The sequence below is a fragment of the Lathyrus oleraceus genome, chromosome 1 (assembly GCF_024323335.1).
Source record: "Lathyrus oleraceus cultivar Zhongwan6 chromosome 1, CAAS_Psat_ZW6_1.0, whole genome shotgun sequence".
NCBI lineage: Eukaryota > Viridiplantae > Streptophyta > Magnoliopsida > Fabales > Fabaceae > Lathyrus > Lathyrus oleraceus.
In genome coordinates, this window is record NC_066579.1 from 280,772,398 (window position 1) to 280,785,176 (window position 12,779).

Here is a 12,779-nt window from a genome sequence, read left to right on the forward strand (position 1 = left end):
GTTTTGAGAAAATTGAGAGAATTTTGGTGAAAAGTTTGTTAGATCTGAAATTGTGATTTCTGATTATGCATTTTCTGTTATGATTAATGTTTTATACCACATGCTAATCCAAGTGCTAATCACAATTAGCAAATTCAAGTGAAATTAGCAAAATGTAATTTATGCATAAATGTCCAAAATGGCCTTTTGCAAAATCAGCCAATGCAACAGTAAAAACCAGTTCAAACAAGTCACATTGGATGTTTATGATGTGTTGGAATAGGCTTTGTATGCAAATACCATGTATTTTGGAAATTCACCATTTTTCCCACCAATTTTCAAAATGAATCACTTGAAAAAGGCCATTTTGCTATGATGATTTTTGATGAAATGCGATGATGCATCATGAAATTACACATCAAATGTGGTTTGCTCAAAGAAAGATCACCCAATTTGGCCATTCCATTCAAAAGTTATGCCACTTTGAATTTCAATATTTTTGGAAAATGATTTGATCATAACATGCCAACCACACATGAGAAATGAGTGTTCTTGGACTTTTTGGAAATGGGAGAACAATATCTTCAACTTTCATGTTGAACAAATTTTCATTTGAAGCATTTTTGGACACGTAATTTTGAGGAGAAAAACTTTCCATTTTTGGCAGTTTCCAATTACAAGTCACTTTCTATTTTTGGAAAGCTTCCATCTGACTTTATTTTCTTCATTCTTGATGTTTGAAATGTCAAATGAAACTTGTTTAGACATGAATGAAGTGTCTCTTGCCCTCTCCCACCTCTAAATCCATCAATTCAGGCACAGTTGACCACAGTTGACTTTTCTAACTGATAGATGAATTGGCTGTGCACTGATCAAGTTGAGCCTCAAACTCTTGATGAAATGGCTCAACCATGAAACCCTAGCTTCCATAAGCTCAATATAAAAATAAAATGATCCCCATATCCATTGTAGACCCCATCTCCTTGCCAAGCCCTGATTGGCCCAATACAACTGATTCAACTGATTAGGGTTGACCGGTGGTCAAAACCCTAATCTCAAGGTATCTGATCAATCTCTTGAATCTCTGGGATGATGACAAAACCATGATGATGATGATGTATCATTGCAACCAAGATGAAGCTCAACCCCCTTGAGAAATAAAAAAAAAACCCTAATTCGTACCACACATCCTCAGATGATTAATGATCAATCCAATGAAACCCTAGCTTGCATCTTAACCTCTTTATCTTCTGATCAAGACCTAGGAGGATGACTTGTTCCATGTAACCACATGATATGCACAAATGCAATGCCTAATGACCTACAAATGCTATGCAATATGTTAAGATAGTCCCAAGAGAGGAGGGCAAATTTTGAGGTGTTACACCCTTTTTATCCCGGATTTCCAAATCAAATTCTTGTAATAACAAAATCCAACGAATTAGTCTTTATTTGGAATCCGGCTTGGTTAGCAGATACTTGATTGCCGAATGGTCGGTGTAAACTACAACTTTGGACCCGATCAAATAAGCTCTAAATTTTTCCAATGCATACACTATAGCTAGTAACTCCTTTTCTGTTGTTGCGTAATTGACTTGCGCCTCATTTAAAACTTTACTAGCATATTGGATGGCATGAAAAAATTTAGCTCTCCTTTGACCCAAAACCGCACCAACCACATAATCGCTTGCATCACACATAAGTTCAAAATCAAGTGTCCAATTAGGTGCAACGATTATGGGTGCGGTGACTAACTTCTCTTTTTCCTCATCGTGTTTTTATCAGCCTCAACACAGTAAAACATATGTTTTTTTATCATCATCATCACTTTTAATAAAACAAGAATCTTCTCCTCTCCTTAAATTAATAACAACAAAGAAAGCAAAAAAAGGATTTCTCCTTCACTCACCCTCAAAAAGAAATGACTGTGGTTTTTTCGGAAAGAGGTGGTAGAAGAATAAGGTGGTTCATCTGGATTGTGTGGCGGACAAAAAGAGATTTTGCAGCGGTGATTCTCAGTGGTAGAGATAGCAGAGAGGTAATGATATGTGTCGGAGAGGACGCGGTGGTTGTCAGGGTTGAAGATACATTATGTAACGGTTGTTGTTTATTTGAAATGGTTGATCGATGATGGAGATGGTGAGCGTCATCATCGACTTTACATGGTAATGATAATGTTTGTGTAATAAGTTTAAGGATTATGATGTTTGAACGTTGATGGTGGCGGTTTATGTTTTCCGGTGAGTGAGGTGAGTGGATGGCTAGACTTGAGGTTGTTTTGGTAGGCACTTTTTTATGTCATAACCGAAAGAAATTGTGGTGGTTTGCGGTAGCTACTAATCAGTGACAAAGGGTAACCCGCAATTGCTGTTGTGGTTGTTTTTGGAAAGTTGTTAACGGTGTGTTGAAGTTGTGTTGTAGAAGATGAATGAGGGTGGTTGTTAGAGAGAGTAAGTTGTGGTATTTGTTGAAGAAATGGAGTTTATGTGTGGTTGAAAAAGGGTTTTATGAGGGGTCGTTTGTGGTGGTTATGTGTGCATACTTTTTGGTGATTTGTCGTAGGGTTTTGAGGTGGAGGATGATGGAAAATGGAAAAGGATTTTGATGTTGGTGTGTTTGTTGTAGGTGGAGATGAGAATAAGAAAAGAACATTTATTATACCAAAAGAATCAACGTTCTGCTTGCATGAAGAAGAAACAACCCCCCCCCCCTTGGAGGATGCTGTGTGACTGCCTTGAAGTGGTCCTCTCGAAACATTCATTTGATTCACTTTTACTATTTTCTTACATAAATTTTGATTCTAAAATAAAAATAAAAAACTAAAATTAAAGTTTAATAAAAAGAAAAAGAAAAATAATTACATAAAAATAAAGTTGACTAAAAAAGAATATTATTAACTCTAAATAATACCATTAACTAATTTGGCAAAAAAAAATTGAATAAAAATGAATAAAGATCGGACATAAAAGTTTCCGAAAAATTAATTTTAGCGCACTAAAATGATCATCATGAATTAAACTTTTCGGAAAAATACATGTTTTGATCAGATTTTAAAATAAAAATGTCTGGTTTAAAATGTTTAGGCTGGTCAGAATGCGACCGAAAAAATAGTCGAAAAAATAAAACAAACACGTCAGGTTAAACTACGCGAACCATAGATTAATAAAACCGACGTCTGCAAGCACAATTTTGAAATTTTTTGCTCACTAATTTTACGTATAGATGAGAAACGATTTGTCTGGTCTGTCTGTAGATTCGAAAGTTTATTCTGAGTGATATTTTAAGTGCTACACAGAATAAAATGCATGTTACAATGAGTATAAAATGCAATGGTCTTAGGGATGCACTATACTAACTGCATAATCGCGGATAGACAATCAGATGCAAATGAATCACTGTCGGACCATTTATTTCTGATTCTCAAGCATAATTAAAAATCTACAAAGATTTAGATGACACCAATACTCTTGATTGTCACCTTCTGAACCTCTGAAACACGGTGCAAATGGAAATAAATGATGTAGTGAGATTGAGAAATCAAGTATTTTGACTTCTTAATCAACAGATGACTGAACGAATGTCATCAAGATCGGATAAAATGTTAAACTCCTGACTTTTCATCTAAACTCTAATAAATGCTTTGAATTGATGAAATGCATGAAAAAATGGATTGGTTATGCTACGCGAATGCGGGTGAAAAACCTAGGATAAAATTTAGGGTATGACACTTTGATATCCCAAAGTAAACTGATGGTCGCCCTATCAACAAGATCTTATACATTGGGAAAAAATAATTAACCCAAAGATGAGAAAAGCCATGATGGTGTCATAGGCTTCCCACTTTTGGGTATCGATAAAACCTTAAGCCTTGTTTTCCAAATACTCTCTAGGAATTCCTTGGACCTCCCCCCAGGTTTTTTATGTTACAAGCTAAATTGGAGACTTTGAGGTTTAAGACTTTAGCAAGATCCTTGGGTTTTGGGAATTTCCCCAATCCTTTGTAAGGTACCCTTTTCCTTTGAGGTTTTGTGATTTGCCCCTGACTAGACTTCTTTCACTTTATCAATTTTTCCACTATATTTGGCATTTCTTTGATGCTAAGTGTTGACTCGCAAATAAGATTGTGCATTTAAAAATGGTAATCTTAATGCAATGCTTATGCAAAAATTTGAACTCAAAGTTTATTGATATGAATGGGTGAAATACAGTGAACGAGTCGTTGATAAGAACACAATGGTGATCAAGTCATTCACAGTATACAAGTTGGTGCTATCAAATGATTAACAAAAATCGTTTGGAGTCAAGTTAACACAACCTTGTTATAGTATGCTTTCAAAATAAACCCTGCCTCAATTAGGTCTTTTAAGGGTTGTAACGTGGTCTGGTTCGCGGTTTCTTGAAACAAAAGGATATAAGGCTCAAAATTTGTTTTTACCCACCCCTTCTTCTTGATGATCTCCAGTTCCTACGTTCAGTTAATTCAATACACGCACTCGACTTCCAAGAGGGTTCGAAGGTGTGATGAGGATTCAAGACGAATTTTCTGGAATGGCAGTCACCTTATTTTGTTTTTGTCGAGGATTTAATGACCTCTTTTGATTGATTTATTTTATCCCTAATTTTGCCTGGACCGCTTCTTTGAAGCTTTTGGTCCATCGGGATGCCCCAACTTTTGCCTAAGTCATCTTGTGGTATTTGACCTAGTGGGCTTTTTTCTATTTTTTTAAAGGTGTTGACTGCCACATTATTGGTGGATGACGATCAACCAACACTAATTTTAGCTTTTCTCAACTTCTTCGACACTTCAACATGTGCGCGAAGGATAACATGTGGTTGAACCTAATTGGAGGGTGTTCATATGGACGGTTTTTTTTGAAAGATCGGATGCATGATCAAACTATCTGAACACAACTACCCTGCCCCAGGTTAAGATTAAGGGTTTTAGATCCGAAATAAACACCAACTTCTAGGCTCAAAGTGGTTGTCTAGGGATTAACATCCTTATCACTCCAGTGTTTGGGGATTTGAAACAATGCCTTACATCATCGACAAGGTTTACTCAAAAGCATACCACAACAATTTCAGGTGTTTCGTTTTCATCATCCTCCTTCCAATCTTTGTTAACACAACAGTTTGATAAACAAAAGTGAATGAGAGGAGTATTTTGTTTTTGTTTTTTAACATAAATGAAAAACGAGTGAATACGAATGGATTAATTCAAAAGATGCATAAACATTTCATTAATCTTACCAATTCAAATAAAACAACAATGCTTAAAAGCAAATAACAACCAACATGTAAAGAAACTACAAAAGAAGTGTTGAAACAGCCAAATGATTGCCAGCTTTAGGGAATTGATTTCTTCAAACTTGAAGATTGGGATTAACCAGCTTTTTGACATGATGATGATCCTCAAATTCTTTTCCTTCAATCTCATCATTGAACGCAACCCTCCTGGATCCACTACTCACTTCTCCTTTTCTTTCATTGGTATGGGTCGTGACATTGGAAATCCAAGGCGGTATCTCAATGCTCTTACCAGAAAACAATGATAGCTCATTAGCCACATCCCTGACATCTTCCTTGTGGTACAAAAACTTGAGGGGTTTCAAGGGTCCTTTCCCTTTCTCATTACCTGGCTCAGAAATCAAGGTATATGTACCTGAGCCTTCCTCCTTGAGTGTTAGTGACCCTATGTCAATCAGTCCTCGCAGTTTGAGCTTAAAACTCTTGCATTCCTCGATGGGGTGCCCCATTGTCCCAGTATGGTATTCGCACTTGACCTTCGGATGATCTTCTTCAAAGATTAAGCTCTTTTTGTTAATCAACCCTCGCACCAAGGCTTTCAACGCTAAGCAAGAATCCAGGTCATGTCCCAATGCTCCTTTATGGAATTCACATGTTGCATTTGGATTGTACCATGGCAGGTATGGTGACACAGGTGCGAGAGCTCGAGGGGTCACCAAAGCATTTTGGATCAGTTGCGGGTAGAGCTTGCTATATGGCACCGGAATCGAGTCATTGTGATCCTTGTTCCTCTTGTTCTGATTCTGATTTTTTTTCTAAACCTGGCTTTGGTGACTTTGAGGAGCAATAGCCAGAGGATGTTGATGATGACGTCTTGAGGGAGGTCCATATACTGGTAAATGAGGAGTTGCCACATAGAACTTCCCTTGACTTGAGGTAACACCGGATGGATGCGGGGTAGTAGCTCTCTTTGTTGCAGCAGTGTATATTGGGTGACCCTCTTTTCTCAACAAGACTTGTAGGGTTTCCAAGACCCATCTCATTTGACTCTTCAAAAGATTAAGTTCCTCCTTCAGCGCTTCTTGGCTTTTCCTTAGCTCGTCCATCATCCCCTGAGACATGGTTCTTTGTTCTAACGCGTGTTGAGAATCACTTTGCTTCATGGACAAAGGAGAGATGAGTTTTTTTTTGGTATTTTCGAGAAATGATATGAAATGCATGATGACAAATGCATATGCAATGGTATATGAATGGATGCAATGCATGCCATGCACATTTGTGTTTTTTTTACACGGGTTCAAAAGTCTGAGGTACTGATAAATTTGATTGCTTTTCCAAAACGGGGTTCTCACCGGGTATGATCTAGGGCTTCGTTACAAAGGATCCCCAGAGTCATTGATTCAGAAGAATGTTTGACGCTTACGGGAAATACTTTTCGGTCGTCAACTCCATCAAGGGAATCTATTCTGGGTGAGGTTCTCGTACCGACCCTTACGAAGTATTCACCTGGGGAGTCCGTACTACGCAACCATCGACTGGGTTCTAGACAGGATACTCAGAGTCATGGATTCAAAAGACTGTTTGACGCTTACGGAAAATACTTTCCGGTCATCAACTCCATCTGGAGAATCTATTCTGAGCGAGGTTCTCGTATCGATCCTTACGAGGTATCCACCTCGGGAATCCATACTACGCAACCATCATTTCTAGTTGGCCAGAGTTTCAATGTTCTAAAAGGTTCTTAGAGTCATGGACCCCTTTGAAACATCGAAGCTTACGAGGTATACACCTCGGGCGACAATATTTGCAAAAGAATCTACTCTAAGTGAGGTTCTCGTACCGACTCTTACGAAGTATCCACCTCGGGAGTCCGTACTACTCAACCATCGTCCTATCTTATGTTTTTTTTTTCACTCTAGACTCGGGTGTAGAGTCTTTCCCACATGGTTTGCAATCAAGATCCAAGTACCCAACATGGTGGAACAAATATACAACAAATATCAATATAACAATAAAGATATTAAAAAGCAATAAATAATGGAAAAGCCACATAATTAAACAAACAAAGGCACACAGACGTCCTAACTAGGCTTGACTCACTTAGGGATTTGCCATCTCCCCAGCAGAGTCGCCATATGTCGCACCTCGAAAAAAATGGGGATACGACTTCAAAGCGAAGCGTGATCGCACGCTCGCAATGATGGACTGAACAGAGTCGCCACCGAACTTTATTTATTCCTAAAAAGGAAAGGGGAAATATCGATAAAACCCAAGAAACAAAACGACAATGATTATGGTCGTCGCAACCAAATCAGGGTTCGGGAGTCGATCACGCAAGGGGAAGGTATTAGCACCCCTCACGTCCGTTGTACTCAACGGGAACCATTAGGTCAGTTGTGTGTGTTAGTGTTAGTTTGAAATGTTAGGCTTTTCAAATTATTATGTGGGAAAGAAAGAATAAGAAAGGGAAAATGTTTTTGGATTTTTTTAACGAAGGACTAAACCTAAGTTTTTTATTAGTGGGCCTGACAAGATTTAAAAATCCTGCTCCTACGTATCTCAAAAGAGAAATCAAGGCTTACGTAGTTCTGGGTAGAAAATGTTTGTTTGTTGGTCGATTTTAGCGAAAGTCATACTGTATTAATCGACGAAAACATTGTTTTACCCAAAACAGATGAGGAGTGGACGCATACCACACATCGAACGGATTTATAGATCTACATTCGGAAAAACGTCATTTATCTCTACTCAACAATCGTGGCCGAAACATTATTTTGTATCACTTAAGACAATATATCTTTCATTTATGAAAAAGGTTTTTGATTAATCGCACGGCGGCGAGAATGAGTTTGATTGGTTTGATGTATTTTGAGTGATGGCGAGAACTTGGATGAGCGAGATATACATCTCGAATCCTAGCCTCAGGAGTGCATGGTATACACCATGTTCCATTTCCATCTTTATTGAAAGTGTTTAAGATAGGAATTAAGTATTTTAGAATTTGACTGGGAAAGGGTTTGAAGAAACCGCATTGACAATTTTAGGCGATGGCGAGAGTTAAGATTGGCAAGGCATACGTCTCGAATCTTAACCTCAGGAGTGCATGGTATACACCATGTTCCATTTCCACCTTTATTGAGAAAGTGTTAAATAAGAATTAGGTATTTTGAGTTTTTGTTGTGAAAAATGACTTGACACTAGATCAAGTATTGATGGACGTTTAAGAGAAATTTGAATGAGTGTTTGAGAGAAAACAAAATGGATAAATTTGGATGATGGCGAGAGCTAGGATTGGCGAGATATACATCTCGAATCCTAGTCTCAGGAGTGCGTGGTATACACCACGTTTCACTTCCACCTTTATTGAAAAATGTTTAGATAGGGATTAATATTTTTTGAGTTTTGATTAGAAAAAAGGGCTTGACGTTGGATCAAGCATTTGATGAGAGTTTGAAAGAAATGGAATAGAATAGGAAGGAGAAATGAATTGGTTTGTTTATTGAGAAAATACTCGACGTTGGATCGAGTCATATTCTTGTATTTTTTTTGAAATTGTTGATTTTACTCTTGTATTAGTATCTAAAACAAAGAAATAAAACAATACAAAATTTATATACATATTGGGGGAGTGGGGTACATTTTGTCAAATGGGGATTCAAGATCATGAAATAATTAAATCGGGCCCAAACAAACAAATAATGCAAAGTATGAGTGTAAGTGCAAGGGAACCGGCTCATTGTAAGAAAGCCCAAGAGTAAGCTATGTGAGGTTGATGGCGATGCTTAAAAAGCAATCGACTTACGAGGGTGTGAAAATGGGCTCGATATTGAATCGAGAAAAGAAATGATTTTTATAGTTTTAAAATGGTTTTGCATGCATGATGGATTTAATAAAACAAATCTATGCTATTAAACAATAATAAAAAAACTATGAGTAATAAAGCATAAACATAAAAGAAAATGTTAAAAGAAGAAAAACTACACATAGGGGTATCGAACCCACTACACTAAAGACCTAGAAACCACTCCTTTCCACTAGGCCATTTACCAACTAATTGCTATCTTAATGCTAGCTTAAATATATAAACTAAGATAGATAAAAAAAGAATTAAAAATAAAAAAACTAAATTAATAAAGAAGAAAAACTGTTGGACTACCCTAATTAAACCCAGCCGCTTGGCTGTTGGGTTTAAGAGGCTGGTGAGTTGGGAATAGTAAAATACTATACTAATACACTAGTAAATGAAAACATTATTAAATGAAAAATCTAGGAAGTTTAAACGTAGAAAAAGTAATGGTTTCAAAATTGTTCTATCAAAAAAAAGGGATAAATAAAAGGGAACAAAAAAAAGAAAATGAAAAAAAAACAAAAGTAAACACAGACTCAAAGAGTCATCGTCCTCAGCTAGCTTTCTCGCCCTCTCTTCTCCCAATCTCACTCACAAACCTCCCTCTCAATCGCTCTCCCTATCGCTCTCAAACCTAACCTCAATCCCTCATCTCTCATCGAAACCCCCTATCTCAAAAGCTCCCAAACCTCACGTCTTCCTCAGAATCGCTCACGATGTTAACGAACCTATGGTTCAAAAGAGGGTCGAGTGAAAAATCTCACCTTCAGCGGTGAAGATAGCTCCCACGATGCTTTAATCCTCCTTCTTCGCCTCTCTAATCCAGGTTTGTTTTTTGATTTTAAGATTCGAGTTTTCTGCTTTTCCGCCTCCAAGCTTTAGGGTTTTTTCCAATTCCTTTCCGCCTCCACTTCATTTTCGAATCGCCCCTCTTACTGATTTCTTCTGCCTATTTATCTTCTGCAGATAGGGTTTTGATTTGGTACCTGGGGATCAAAAGAGGTTTCTGCCAAAACACTTTTTTGTGTTCAGTATTGGATTGGTCCTGTTTGATGCTGCAATTTGAAAAGGTATTCTGAACTTAGCTTTTTCTAATCGCTTTTGTCTTAATCCCAAATTGGGAAATTTCTGGATTTTTGCATCTTTTACTCATTAATTTGTTCTTTTTTACTGCAGTGAAAAAATGCACATCAGTTTCGGTTTTGTACTCGGTTTTGGGTAGCTTGTGCATATGTTGTTGCATTCAGTTATTTTTCTTTTCTTCCCTTTGTTCTTTCTGAAATTTGTTTATCTCTGCCTCCACAGAATGGGCTAATATTTTCTTGGTCTCCATCTTGTCAGCAGCATAATTTGGATTTTGTCTTCAAAATCAACTTCAGATGTATCGATCAACCGATAGCTGGTTTGGATCACATGGGAAACATCATAACTGTGAGATGAAGGAAACAATCTTCAAGCTTTCCTTTTATTGAAAATATCAATGCCGTCAAGTTGTAACCAGAAGGTTCTAAATTGACTGTTATGGTTTGGTGTGCTCTTTGCAGGTTATGGTTATGTTTGCTGTAATGACAATGCCGACATTCACTTACGGTAATTTGAGTGATTCCATTTGGCTTAATTAACTTGAAATCCAGGAGAAGGAGTGAAGCTATAGGTACAAGGATCGCAGGAAAATTTATTACTCATGTCCTTTAATGCTACAGCTGAAGCATCAGCCTGATATCCATTAGAAACTTCAGAAGTAAGAAAACTTTCTCTGTTTTCGTTGTGGTCTACTTCAGACTCCTTGCCTACACCATTATGTTGCTCACTCAATTCTCCAATTACAGGTACATGTTTGTCCTCAATTTCACCATCTTCTAATATATCAGTTTGCAACAATTCATCATTGATTAAACTTTCAAGTACTTTAATCTTCCTGTGTGAATTTGCAGGGTATCGGCAATCAGCAGTGTTGATGCTGTAGCGGTTGTTGTCGCGGATTCATGTAAGACTCCAATGGATTCAAAAAACCTTGAAAATCCGTAGCTTCCTTGAGGCTGCAGCATGTCTAAGTTGAAAGGAGGGGATTGGACTGAACTTCCGCAGGAAGATTCAAACAGAAGAGAAGTTCACTGAACCGCTGTTGACAAGATTCGGCAATTGCAGGGTAACTTCAATTTCTGTTTTTTTCTCTAAAACATGCTCCAAAATTTTCTCTAATTTTCTCTTGCGAGTTTGACGGTTCTTTGGCCAGGCAAATGGAATGGCATAACAGGTCGGGCATTTGTTGGTGCAGTAGGCTGGACAGGTGGGGAAGATTTCACCTGTAAATCCCTGTGAGTTGGCCGTGAAGTCACAGGCAATGGAAGTATCGGTGGCTGGGATTCAACAGCGACAGACACAGGTGGCTCTGGAGGTAAAGTTGATGATACCGGAACTACTTCAACATCCTTAGGTGCTGTTTGTGAAGGCTTGAGATAAGTGGTTCTTCAGGAAGTTGGATTGTTCACAGCATGATTTTCTAATTGCATTTACAACCTCTGGTTTTTTCACTTGACTGCCATATTCATCTTCTGTTTTTCCTTTCCGATATGCACCGAATATTTGATGATGATGACGCATTGGTGTTTTCCTGGTTTCGACCGGAATTGACTGCTAATCTTGGATTAATGGACTGTTGTGATGCTGAAATTTTGCAGGAACAAAGGCTGCATCAATAAAACAGTGGCTTTCCACTTGGCTATCTCGGTCCTCCAGGGGAATGTACGGAACCCATTCCATTTTCATTTGTTTCATGGGAATTATCTCTTCAGCCTCTCTCTGAATGGAGCTAATCCCAATTTTATCAGATGGTGGAAAAGGTGAGACAACAGCTACAACAACCGGAATGCAGATAACTTTGTTTTCTTGTTTGTGCATAACCAATTGAGGCTCAGTGCAACCAAAGAGGTAAACCTTCTTCCCAGACAACAAGCCACCCTATTCAAATGCATTTTCTAAATTAGAGAAATTCCATTTAATATCATACAAGGAATCCAATTGATCCCACTCAGTTCCAACTGGGAATGTTTCAACCTACAAGTCCTCCAAGTTGCGTTTATCTTCAAAATATTCCGGTTCAGATTGGGGTTTTGAGGTTTTGACACGTTTTGCTTTGAAATTGAACAGAGAAGAAGACGAAGTGGGATTGCGAAGAGTATTGTTGAAGCGTGAGAAAAGGAATTGGTAGCGAATTGGCGAGGCTTGATTGCTGGAACTTTGAACACGATTCCAAAGCGCTTCAATTCCTCCAGTGCAGCCAGATTTGGTGCTCTTTACAGGTGATTTTGGTGAAGAAAATCTTGAAGTCGTTTGAAGTGTTGCAAATGTTGAATTTGCTAAAGCAGTTATATTAGAAAACCATGACTCCTGGTTTACTAAGAACTTTTCTCTAATAAAAGTAAGTGTTGTTGGTGGACGGCCATTTTCTTGTGGGGGTACCTCGAAAAAAGCTGCTGTATTGGAATTTTGTTCTACAATGAAAAATGTAGAATGGTGTATTGTATAGGGTATAGGGTTTTAGGAAGAGGATTTTGTTGTTGGTGAATTTTGATTTTAAAATGGATTTGGATTTTGGATTTAAAAATGGAGTTGGAATATTGGATATTTGATTATAAAAATGGATGTGGATTTTTAGGAATAATCCATTATTAGTTTGAATATCAATTTAATTAATAATAACAAA

The 12,779-nt window shown here is 37.7% G+C and overlaps 1 long non-coding RNA gene across 1 annotated transcript; it reads left to right on the forward strand.

The window, feature by feature from the left end:
- The first annotated feature begins 11,803 nt into the window (after window positions 1-11,803).
- Window positions 11,804-12,486, forward strand: LOC127115672 (uncharacterized). Its single transcript, XR_007800840.1, has 3 exons — window positions 11,804-11,818; window positions 11,905-12,004; window positions 12,224-12,486. It is a non-coding gene; the product is annotated as an uncharacterized LOC127115672 (long non-coding RNA).
- Window positions 12,487-12,779: the final 293 nt, after the last annotated feature.